General features: G+C 43.2%; 1 protein-coding gene across 3 annotated transcripts in view; it reads right to left on the reverse strand.

Moving 5' to 3' along the window:
* LOC122809736 (capping protein, Arp2/3 and myosin-I linker protein 2-like) overlaps nt 1–13,777 on the reverse strand; it is a 1,549,910-nt gene that overhangs the window by 45,583 nt on the left and 1,490,550 nt on the right. The window lies entirely within an intron of this gene.

Raw genomic sequence — 13,777 nt, forward strand, 5'->3', positions numbered from 1 at the left:
GGATCAGTTCACTGATGCAGTGGAAAGAAGGTGGGCTGGGACAAATTGCACACTATCTGTCCTGGAAAACACAGTGTCTGTGCTGGAACATATGGTTGGAGTTGAGCATCAGACTTGTGGTTGTAGGTCAGAAACTCCATCAGCTGAGAGTCCACGTGGCCATGAAAAATCACTCTCCCATAGTGGCAGTACATCCGGTGCTACAGAGGGAAGTGTGCTGTCCACACCAAGATGTAGCAGGCCATGGCTCATGGTCCTCGGCATTCCCATGGAGGACACAGTCCCAGCAGACAGCAGTCACCATCAGGTACTAGCACCACTTCTAACCTTGGGCATGGAGATGCCAGTGCAACTCCTACATAGCCAGTTCCTGTGTTCGGGGGTGGAGACGGTGAACTGTCAGCAGTACCATACATGGTTCAAAGCTGTGCAACATGCACACATGCAGGGCTAGCATTGAGACTGTGTACATGCACACACTCACACACCACTGTCAAATGCAAGTCGCCTACAGACACACATGGCACATTTCCATGGTCCATCTTGCCTGCTTCCCTACCTGACTCATACACATGCTGTCAACCTTTTGGATTAGCCTAGGCCTCCTGCATTCCCACACAACACCTTGTGTAAGTGATGATACCTGTGCTACATCCCTGTTATCCTTGTCATCAATGCAGGGAAATGAAGCTATGTGTCTGATGCACAGGATGACTATATAAATTAACATGTACTTGTATAATGCATTGTTGTTTTGCCATGCCACTTGTAGTGGTTATTGACAGATACTGTATGTTGACATTTGTAATGAGTAAGCCATATCATTTTGAGTACCTTATGTTGTATGATGTTGTAATGGCCATATACTTACACAATGAACCTGTTTCTGTTTCAGGATTCTGTTGGCTGCAGCAAAGCATACACAGCAGCAATAAAGCCATAGTCATCACAGCACAGGACAGAATGTCAGCACAGAAGAAATATGTTTTCAGCAAGGTACAGCACTATAGGTGCATGGCTCCATAGTTCAGTATGTGTATAACAGGCTAACAAGGACAATGGCATCATTCAGTGTGCTCATACATCCTTAATCTGTGAAAAGGTCTGATACCCTTGATAAGTGTCACCAGGATTTTGGGAGCTAACACATCTACAAGCTGTGGTGCTGCAGATGATCCATGTACGAATTTCCTGTGTCCAATACAGACATTTGTCCATCAACAACTGTCTTGTTCTGCATCCCATTGTGTAACCTACACATATGTGTCACAGCAGATGTGTACTTCACGGGCATGGGGGGACTGTTACATATAGGGTGTACTGTCTGTGTTACGTGCCTGTCTCTCCAGCATGTACTATTTATACCACTGTGATGGTGTAGGTGTGTAGAACAGGAAAGACATGTGTTAGTCCTGTCATGGATGTACGGGAGATACACAATATGATCTGACACCGCCCTGTATAGCAGCCATACACATCCCCTCCAAAGAATTAATGAGAGAGACTACACACGTACGGTCTTGACACAGACTTCATAGGACATGTTATCTGCAATGTGTACTGGTGTACCACGGAACCTGTGTGGCTGCTACAGTTGAAAGATATGCATGTGTAGTGACATACCAAGGGTGCCATTGTACACAATGATTGGATTTGATGAGTGCCACATTCAGTACTGCAATGACAGTCTGGAATTTACATCACATACCTTTCTGTTTAGGTTGTACAACACTGAATGCATCCCCACATCTTACCAACCAGTGTAAGTTAAAGGCTATATTACTCTCTGTGTCCATAAGTCCATGAGTAATGGCTCAACCGTGTGTGATGTGTGAACACTACTATATTTTCCAAGGGTGGGTGACTTTCTAAAGGATAGTGTTGTGCAGTCACTGGCATTTAGTATTTGTCAGTAGCTCTGACAACTGAATGTGTGTCTCAGGCCATCCTGGATAACTGTTGGTTCTTTGTGGGATTCAGTGACAGCTCTTGATATGCAGTCACCTGCTAAAGTAGTCAGTCAGAGGTCACTGACAGTGGCTGTAAATGCAAAGAGGGAATGTCTAGAATGGGTACACCATTAATGATGACTAGGGAAATCCACTAGTGACTGGTGTCACTGCAGCATAGGTCTCCCAATGCTATCTTCCCAGATTATGACTGTCAGACACTTGCCTATCCACCACCTGACATAACACTCTGTAGATAACCTACACAATTTCCAGCAAGGCCTGCTGGCCTAATATTGTCAAACACCTTATCAGGCCATGGTAGGTAGAGTGAGTAATAGCCCTGCCATCTATTGCATAGTGTAACACTTGATGGGGTCCACCAGTTAGAGTCAGTATTCATGATTTGACCTTGAGCATAAGAAACAGTGTGTGGTCCAGTGTCAGTAGGTGTACAACAGTGTTATTGCTCATATCCATGCTAACTTCATTCATGAAATTTCATTTCACATGACTTAGAGGTCTAGAGACACTACTTGCCACTACATGCTAGTTGTCCTTTGGGCAACTAAGTACTGCAATTACTTCCAGCATGTTCCAAGAAGAGAGTCATCCATGTTGTCTGTACAGAATGCAGACAAACACATTAGGGAAGTGTAATATGTATACCCTGTGAAGGTAAGGTGGGGATTTTACACAGGTATTCTGTAGTTGGACACTACCCAAGTGGTGTGCACTGGAAAGACACAATTACCTTGTGAATATTGTGTTAAGCATTGGAGTCCACAGAATTGCGGGTGCCTGGCAACTACTAATGCTGGTCTCACTGACACCACTCTCACATATGATACCATGCTCCAATACATTTTCTGTCATCACTTGCAAAATGTTACTATGAAGCCCATGATGACAAGCAGGACACAGTCTGTTTGTTCATACACATAGCTGTCCCACATCTTGAAAGGCTTTGTAGGCTTCACATACTTTTTTCCAGGTAAATGCCTTGATTAGCAACCTGGGCACTCAGTTGGCTTTTGCATGTCTTATGCCTTCTGTTGCAGGGTTAGTGGTATGTCACTAGGGAATTGACAAGAGGGGGATTAGTAGCACTGTTGTAGTGCCACAATATAATGTACAATGTCCAGTGAGATAGATGTCAAGTCTTGATGAAACAATTAGCACACTGGCAGTGAGCCATCGTAGGTGACAACTTCACAGCTAGTCATGCATCCTGCCCTTCAACAGATTACTGGTGGATATCTGCAAGACATGGCTGTGAGGCCTACTGCGGAGGACTGGCTATCTTAGGCCAATGTGTGTCCACCTGCCATATGTCCTAGGCATGTCATGCTGTACATTTATGTACCCAAAACCCATGTCTGTGTTCCCACATCATGTCACACAACAACCAGTGTGCTGTCTAGTTACTTGACAGGCATTGTACATTTGCGAAGCCAACATAATGTCAGCAAAATTGAACAAGTCCTCTGTGCATCCATGGGCATCCACATCTTCACTGCAAGGTATGCCTACAAACACTGCATATCAGGCTGTCTACCCCAAGGGTATGGCAGCATGACCCTAACTTTGCAGGACTTGCTGCTGAGATGCTGGGAGTGTCCCCACCCCTCTACTTCTATGACACACAAACACAATATTTGACAGATGTGACTGCATTTCAAACCTTGCTGCCATGGTGTATCCAGCAACAGTCATTACATATGTCAATGATAATTATGCCAACATGCACTGCTCACATCCTGCACCACCTACACCCACATCACACACAACTGCATTTGTGCAGCTCCATACCAGACACATTGCCAGACACCTCAGAAAATCCTGCCTCTGTAGTGCACAGTACACAATTCTGCATGCACCACTCTCACCAGTCAAATACCCGAGGCAAGACACAAAAACACACCTCTTAGTCAGAGGTGATTACATTATGAGACACATTGATGTCTGTGTCTAGTGGCTACATATGGGAAAGATCACACATAACTGTTTTTGGGTTGACACAATAGGCCTTACCACACATTGCCACAAATCAAAGAATATCAGTTAACATAATGTTGGCATCATAGTTCCTGCAGGTATGTAGACTACGGACATAAGTTACCAGCCTGTATCCAGGCACATGAATGTGCTTAGCAAGTCTGTGTCTCTCACTGGTATATGCATAACTTCAGCTGCAGTTGACCCCCACCTAGTATGATGGCCCCAAACACACGGAAATTGACAGAAGTCAATAATTGCCTTAGTGTGTGATGTCATTGTCAGGGGATCTACTACCTGTCTGCCTGGGATGTCTTGCTCAACAGACATCAATGCTTCACCAGTGATGGTCTTCATCTCTCACCCCTGAGATTTGGAGTACTAGCCAAGGCTACTGACACCCCCACAATGCATCCTGGATGCACTGTTCAGGGAAAAGTTGGCAATGAGAACACCATCTTTACACAATATCATGGTTATGCTGTTTTACTCTGGCTATGGCAACACTGAACCTCACTCTGTAAAATGTGCCCCCACCCTGGATTATGCAGACATGTGCAGTCAAGGACACCTGGTTCAAGGCTGTGGACAGCACCAAAGCCATACCAGACTACATGGCCATCCACATCTTCACACCTCAAAATGACAGTGTTCAAATTAATGCAGGTGGTGTATACATACTCATTAAGGATAGATACAAATCCAGATTTTGTGAAACACTGTGATTTCCCAGACATGTTGCAGGTGCCATTTAGTATTAGAAGGGCACAAAATCAAGCAATAGCCAGCTACAGCAGCAGCTCCATGAATCCAGACACCCAGTGTGCATATTTGCATGTATGTGTGTCTATTAAGATATATCATTACACCATGGTGTGGGGTGGCATTAAGTGACAACCAACTGTGTTGCTTAGTCATGCTGCAGCTCACTTGCCCAAAGGGTAGTCCACATCCATAACTGCAATGCCCTGTACCAGTGCCATGACATTCCCCCAAGGGGAACCAATGTATTGCATCACGTGTTTACCAATATGGATGACCAATGCAGCCCCCCCCCAATGTGAGGTCCTCTCTGATGGGATCTGACCACAGATCAGTGTCATTAAAACTACCAGCACTAATCCCCCCTTGCAGACAATACAGACATATATTTCAACAAAGCCATTTATAACCACCTGTGGGATGCTTTACATAGCTTGTCTGCACCTCCCCCCTCTAATGGGACAGGCAACTATGCAGAGCTCTACACCCATACATTATGTCAGCAGCATTAACATGCATGAACCTGGCTGTACCTGACAGGAGGAACACAGGCTCCTCATGGCACAGCAAACCTGAGTGGTGGACAGCTGCCATTATTAGACTGTACAATAAGAGGTGGGCATTGCTGTGTGACAGTTGGGGAGAGGGTGCCCCCCCAAAAAAAATGAAGGCACAACCTCCTCAACTTAAACAAGCACATAGTGTTATTGTGATGTTGTGTAGACAGTAAGTGACAAAATTAGCTACCTACACAAAGCAGAACCACAAAAGGACAGTCATAGATTGTCAGTGAACTCATACTTAATGATGCCACGTATAATGGGTCTGTACTCATAGCTAACCTGTAGTCCCACAGGTTCGGCATCAACTTCACTCCCCTTTTGCCACTACATGTGACACAAGACATTCCTACAACCTGTCCCACAACTTCCATATCTACAGAGCAAGTCGTAAATGGCCTCTCTATGGAGGATACACAGCATCTATTGGACATGTTAACATTCCAAGCTGCATCCTACACGGGATCTGACATGGATTACTAACATCATCGGGAACATCTTGCAATCATACTGAAACCACTGGCTGCACCGCAGCTGACTGGACAATGGCAACTGTTATACCGTTGCACAGAGGTGGTGCATGCACTGACCACCAAAACTACAGACCTCTTTGACTGAGTATCCATATCTGTATGGCTGTAGGGGCAATAATCATCAGCACACATATATGTGATCTACAGACAGTTGACTGTACATGGTTTGGATGTCTGACAGGGGGATCATGACCGCTAAATGTGGTGGACATTTCCGAGGCAGTCACCAAGGACCTGGGTGAGGGGACATCAGGACATACAACCCCCTGGACTGAACCAAGCTGCCTGATTATGTCCCCCCACTCAGGCATCAATTTACATAGCACCCACTTAGACATCCAGGGTGCTATCATTATAGGGGTCATTAAGTGGCCCATTGATGGCACACCTCCAATATCTGATCTGAAAATCAGCAGTGTTCAACAGGGCTCAGTCCTGGGTCCCCTACTGCTTGGAATCCATTTAACCATGATACAAGCAAATCCTGAATATCTGTGGCTAACAATGTTGGCTGATGCCTGCAAACTGTGAGCACTCATGGAGTCTGTGAGCTATGTCAATTTCCTAAAAGAGGGTAGTGACGAACAAATGCCTATTGACGTAGTAAAGGTCATAAACTCCATGCAAATATGTATGTAGCATCATTTCCATCACTAACACCTATGCACTTGGTAAGTGTGATATACATACTCAGGGGTGAAAGAACTGGGCACACAGACCTGATCACACAGGTTTACAGATAAAATTGCCTGAGATCACCATGTCTCCTCAGTGGTAAAACGGGAATCATATGTCATAGCTGAGGGCACAATCACCTATAATTGACATACTCATAATCTCCATGTACTCTTTCCTCAGCATGACAATATCTGAGTCCAATGGCCATTTATTAATGGACCTTTCCAAGTAGTACTGGCACTTGCACACAACAGTATGGTCCTGCATAAGGGAACTTGACGTTTGCAGCATATGTTCAATGGGGATCATCTGAAATGAGTGTCATTGCAGCCTGTGGGATATAGACTACTCAGAGGTGATCTTTGCCTTGCATATGGGGCAAGGTGCGACTGTGCTTGACTGTAAATGCTGCATAGCTGTAGGTGGCATTGTAGATGCATTAATCACTCTAAGGGCATTAACCTAGCATGTGATGTTAGTAATACATGCTGCTGGGAGAGATTTGTCTAGCAGAGTTTAACACACCTTTGAAACAGAACCCTGGCTGATAGCAAGCAGAGCACCTCAAGTGCACCTCAGCACATGTCATCTGTATGACTGGCTGGGCGACCGTCTTTTCACCACAGGGCTTCTGCTTGTGTCCCTCTTGGACTGGGGCAGTATATGCTGATCATGTAAATAAGGGTATACAGTTGTCTACGGTTGTGATGGCTGTATGGCCATTATGCTAGTGAAGTTAAAACACCCTATGGTTCCATAAGCTGATGTAAAATGCTCTAACAGCCACACACACAAACATGGCTACATTGAGGATAGCACCACTTCCAATTACTGCTTACAGGACACAAGGCACACACATAGTGCAAGTTGGCTATATGTAGATTAGAATACTTATCTATGTAATGGTACACAATACATATCACAGTATGTGATGCACGTAACACACCCCATGTCTGATAGTTCTATTGATTTAGGACATATTACACTTGATGACATCAGCAGGCCTAGTTGTGGTCAGGCATTTGGATGGCCACATCACCTGCTACAAATAAAATTCTGCAAAACCAAAGCTCTTTCTCAGTTACTGAGCCAATCATATTTATGCCATATGGACATACACACATGCACCAAGTGGCCTGGAGTGAGATTAGAACCCCTACCTATTTAGTCTTACATAATATAGATTACAATACTTATATGCGCCATGGCTTAAGTCTGATGCTACAATGGTAGCTGGTAATCTTAAGGTAGATGACATCATCAGGCCTTGTAGTAGAGGGCAGTTTGGAAGCCAGCTGCAACTTACAGGGCCAAAAAGTGCATAACCATTGCAGTTTGAGAGCCAATGAGGGATTCTCAGTTGTTTGGCAGGGGGATACACACACACACACACACACACACACACACACACACACACACACACACACACACACACACACACACACACACACACACACAAACACACACACACGTGCACACACACACACACACACACACACACACACACACACACACACACACACACACACACACACACACACACACACACACACACACACACATATGTGGCCTAGAGTGAGATTAGAGCTCCTACCTATCTAGTCTTACATATTATTAATCACAATACATATCACATGTGCCACAGCTCAATTCTGATGCTACAGTGGCAGCTGGTAGTCTTAAGGTAGATGACATCATCAGGCCTTGTAGAAGAGGGCAATTTGGATGCCAGCAGCAACTTACAGGACCACGGAGTGCATAACCATTGCAGTTTGGGTTTATATTATCACATCAAAACTTAATTTCTCTGACTATAAAAATGTCAACACTGAAACAGTGAAATACGAAAAGTACAAATGGCCACTTCTGCAAATTTTTTCACAGGGAAAATATTCGGTTGGCTGACGAACAGCAAAACAAACTTTCAAATCCTAATCAGGGGGGGGGGTTATGCCCCCTAAACCCCCCAACTAAATATACCAACTGTGACATTGCTCTACATTGGAGAAAAGGGCAAATCCCCGATAATGGCCAAGCAAAGTTTTTCCCTGTGAAAAAATTTGCGGAAGTGGCCGTTCATACTTTTCATATTTTGCTGTTTACATGTTGACATTTTGGTATTCGGAGAACTGAAGTTTCAATGTAGTAATATAGACTCTACAGTCTGATAGCCAATGAGGGATTCTCAATTGCTTGGCATAGGGATGCACACACACACACACACACACACACACACACACACACACACACACACACACACACACACACACACACACACCAAGTGGTCTGGAATGATTAGATCCCCTACCTATCTAGTTTTACACACTATAGATCACAATACTTATCACATGTGCCATGGCTTAAGTCTGATTCTACAATGGCAGCTGGTAGTCTTAAGGTAGATGACATCATCAGGCCTTGTAGAAAAGGGCAGTTTGGAAGCCAGCTGCAACTTAAAAGTGCATAATCATTGCAGTTTGATAGCCAATGAGGGATTCTCAGTTGTTTGGTAGGGGGATATGCACACACATACACACACACACTCACACACACACACACACACACACACACACACACACACACACACACACACACACACACACACACACACACACACATTGGCCTGGAGTGAGACACACACACACAGTGGCCTGGAATGAGATTAGAACCCCATACCTATCTAGTCTTACACATTGTAGATCACAGTTGTTATTGCACATGCCACGGCTGTCTGTTTTATGTCTGACTGCAGGCAAACTATTTATGGATTACACAAACTAGGCTTGTGTTGAACAGCATCTGTGGCCTGCAGAGTGATATTGCTTCATACTGTTATCTGCATCTAGTATCTTAGCAGTGAGATAACTGTTATTATCCTAGCTATGTGTCTACAGTCACCAATATGGTCATATGTGGCTGTTTGCAATTGAATGGGCAAGCCTGTATGCAGGAAATTGTGCCCTGTCCATGCGTGCATAGACAACATTATACATTATGCCACCTGCTCACCTGTTGCTGTCTATGTAGTGATATCCAGCAGGCATAGGGGTCTGTAGGTAAGTGCATTATGTATTGTTGAGCTCTTACTTTGGATCTTTTGAGCAACATTATAAATGTGTGATAGAGCAGTTTTACTGACCACTGTTAGGGTATGTAGGACAATACAGACATCCACGCACATATTTATGCATATAACATGAATGTATATATAAATGTAGCTTTGTGTGTGTTATGCAGATATATGGATAGAGACTGAGATGTATGCTTTATATATATATATATATATATATATATATATATATATATATATATATGTATCTTTTTGAAAATACTTACAGATAAATATACTATGTATGCGAGAGAGACAGAGACTGTGACAGACAGTTATGTATACATATATGTATGTATGTATACACATAGCTATACATAGCTGGTCATTTTGATCAACGGGCAAAAGGATTGTGCTCAGTTTAACTAAGTGTACGAGCATGCCCAGTGGGACTGTCAGTACTTATAAAGTGACTCCAGCCCACACCTACCTGTACTCTAGTCCAGGATTGTGTGTGTGCGTTACAGATGCTGACATCTGTCTCTGTTTCTGCAGTACTGCACTTCACTCAAAATGTCCATGGCACTCTCCAGCTGTCTGATGTAATTAATATGTGACAGAGGTTCATAATGTTACACCACACAGACTGACAGCCTGTGAAAACACCAACATAATAATACCTCACATGCAAAAGATCTGGATACTTCCAGATTAGAACCATCAACAGCATTACCCATGTTAACTTCCCTAGTCCACTGAGCTACACAAGCTGCCAGCCAGAGAGTAGTCACTTCATCACACAATCAACAGCATACATATGTACGTTGTTATCTCTCCGTTAAGTGAGACATACAATGTGTGATCAATTTCTATGTTACTGCCCTGAGATTGCCTGGACTTCTGATATACCATTGATGACTTACTGTTAAAGCAGTTACATGGAAAAACTGCTGTATTGGGTGTGGGGGAACAACACCACATGTTCTGCTGGGTACACAGTAGTCCAAATATTATGTGACCCCACTGTTTAGCATCTCCCTTGACTGATGTAGTGCATATTCCAACCATGAGGCCTAGTGAATATTAAGGAACACATACTAGTGGACTGGGTAATTGTAGTCCAATGTGGATGTTACTTCTGTCCAAATAGCCCATTATATTTCATTGCATAAATGCATCAGATCCATAAATACAATACCATATTATAGTAATCCTTACAAGTAGTGTGTAGGTTAGAGACTTACCTTGTGAATGCAGCAGTTGACGGAACTGTAGTTCATAGGATCATAGGTTCATAGGTTGGTACTAGGCTATTGGCCCTAGGGCCTATATAAGCCTAGCCATAACAATTCCCTGGCTATTTCTTTCCACACTATTTACTTCCCTGGATCCCTGTCTAGCAGGGCAACTGTCAGGGCTGACTCTGTCTGATGCAAGCAGTACACTGCCAATGCATGGATTGGTACAGGTTTTGTAGGTTGCCTGAGATCAATTTTAATATATCTATGTGAGTAGGAGTAAGGTGTCAGTCCCTAGGACCCTATGTTGTCAGTGAATGTGCTATGTGTTGCCTCTTAGCCACAGCCAGGGTGTACTAGGCACACCTACGTCTGCTTACAGGGACATCATCAAGGGGTTCCTCCTCCAAGTCCTCCTATGACTGTGGTTGTGGTGACCTAGGCACTTGTGGAGGGCAGTGTATCCCTTCCCTTTGCTGATCCTGCTGCAGCTGTTTCCACAGGATCATATTGTGTACCATAGCACATACTGTGAACAAATGTGCACATGTGGCTGGAGAGTACTGCAGGGCTCCACCAGATATATTGAGGCACCGGAACCGTGACTTCAGAAGCCCAAACACACACTCTATGATGTTCCTAGTTTGTGGGTGTGCCTTATTATGGCATTCTTCTGTGAGTGTTTGTGCATTTCTGATAGCTGCCATCATCCACAGTTCCAGGGCATAGCCAGCATCCCCCAGTAAATGGATGTGTGGGATGTCCCCACTAGCAAATATCTGGTACAGTTGCTATGCATGCCAGATATGGGAGTCATAACTGCCAGGGCTGCCAGCACACACATTCAGGATAATCCCCTGGGCATTACACACAACTTGGCAGTTGATGGAGTGGTACCCCTTGAGATTGAAATAGATTTTACCCTTCTCACCAGGTAATGTGTACATGGGTACAATATATTGCACCCAGTACTTTAGGGTAGTGTGCAACACAGCAGAAGTGTTGTATATTTTTGGTCCTCACCTTAGCAGTGAGGGGTAAATATATCTGCTCACTGGCATGTGGTAGCATGACATCCAAGAACTGGTGGACTACCCTGGATGTTGATGCCTGTGAGACCCCCATCATGTCCCCACATGGTCTTTGGAAAGTACCTGTAGCTAGTATCCTAAGGGCTCATGTAGCTCCTGAAATGTTACCCTCAGCCTGAACACTCTTCTCCTTCTCTGCCTAGCCCTATTGTCAGCAGCAGCACTGACTTCAGCATCTAGCACATACAGATGTAGCAGACCTGCAGCAGTTGCTAGCATTGTCTCAGTTAAAATTCTACATAGGTAAAACAGAATGCAGGCTCCATGATAGAGTCTATGAACACATATATGCTTTGGATAGAAATAAGCTTGACAATGCACTGGCTAAACATTCCCATTCAACTGGGAGGCATAGATTTAAGTTTAAAGTGATTGACCACATTCAAATTAATATTAGAGGTGGACATAAGGGAATACTTCTAGAGGAATGTGAATTGATCTGGCAATTAAGACTGAATGCCTTTTGCAACCCAGGTTTGAACGAAGCATGTAACATTGCTTATCTTCTTAAGCTGAAGAGTTTGAACAGATGAAATCATTATAACAACAAAATCTGTCTTAGTTGTTAGAGGGTACTATTTATTACAATACTTACTATTTCTATTTTCATCTTTATTTTTATTTGCACTTTCTCATTAACCATCTGATTTTAGTTTAAACGGATGTTACATTTTTAAGTACTGGCAAGGTTTGCTACTATTGTTACAGCATTGTTAAATAGAAACATCAAATTTACTTTTTAAAAAAACAACACTTCATTGTGTTGTTGCTTTAATCTTAGTGGTAATGTATAAAACTTTTGTTGGTTGATTGGTTTATCAGTACCATGTGATGTTTTAACAAAGTTTTTAAAAAAGTGATTTGTAACTTGGATGGTATCTGAAGAATTTACTGTATTTTTGGTGATGAAAAGCGCTTCATTAAACAGTTACATATTTCATCATTTTTTTGGGCTTGTGGTCAACTCGTTTGGATTTCTCATTTCTTGTCTTTCACCAGTTTGGTTTCAGTACATTTTAGCTTTAACAAGGGTCAAAACTAATTAAATAAAAATTTTTAGACATGTTCAGCATGGCGACTCGCCCTGTAAACACGCGCAACGAAGGTAAATTGAGTTTAGAAGTTAGTGGACACAACCCCTTGACATGGTACGTCCAGCCAGGTGGTTCACCAAGCAGACACATGCACCTAAGCTTTAATAAGCTTAGAAGTCAGTAGACACCCCCCCCCCCGGTGTCAGCTACATCCTGAGTAAACAACAACATGGGTCGAAGCCTACATGAAGGGGATATGCAGACACGATTACTCCTTTTTGCTATTGAGTAATTCCACCTCATTTGCATAAGTATCTGTGCTCACAGCCTGGAAACTACACTCGTCATAACCCTACCACATTAGCAAGAGCACCAATGCACTATTGTAAGGACTTCATGCAAGGTCCGGTAATACATTTCTGTTGCATAATATTAATTTTTTTTCCAATTTTTTTTTATTTTTGTATAAAGCATGTCTGCATGTCTGCACACTGCTTTACGCTGTGCAAACATGACCAGATTATTAAAAAAAGTTCCTTTAATTTTTCCAACATAAAGAATAATTCTTTTGCTCATACGTGGTATGACATTTCTGTCACTATATCTAAATTTTTACAACCCCTTTTGTCTGTCTACACTCCTGTACATGGAATTTTTCTGTGTACACTACAGACACTGACACAGGGTCTGAAAAGATGCCTATCTGCTTTCTGGATCACTCTACCTGCCTCATTTGCATGAGATTCACCTGCTTATGAGGTGATTTGCATGCCACAGAAGTTTCTGTGTTGGCACACGCATGTGTGCCACTCAGCAGCGCTTACTGAATCTAAAAATGTTCATGTCCATGTAAGCAGTGCAGCTCAATGCCTACACAGAAAAAAA

This window comes from Protopterus annectens, chromosome 8.part0 (assembly GCF_019279795.1).
Source record: "Protopterus annectens isolate FY-2018-M chromosome 8.part0, PAN1.0, whole genome shotgun sequence".
Lineage (NCBI taxonomy): Eukaryota > Metazoa > Chordata > Ceratodontiformes > Protopteridae > Protopterus > Protopterus annectens.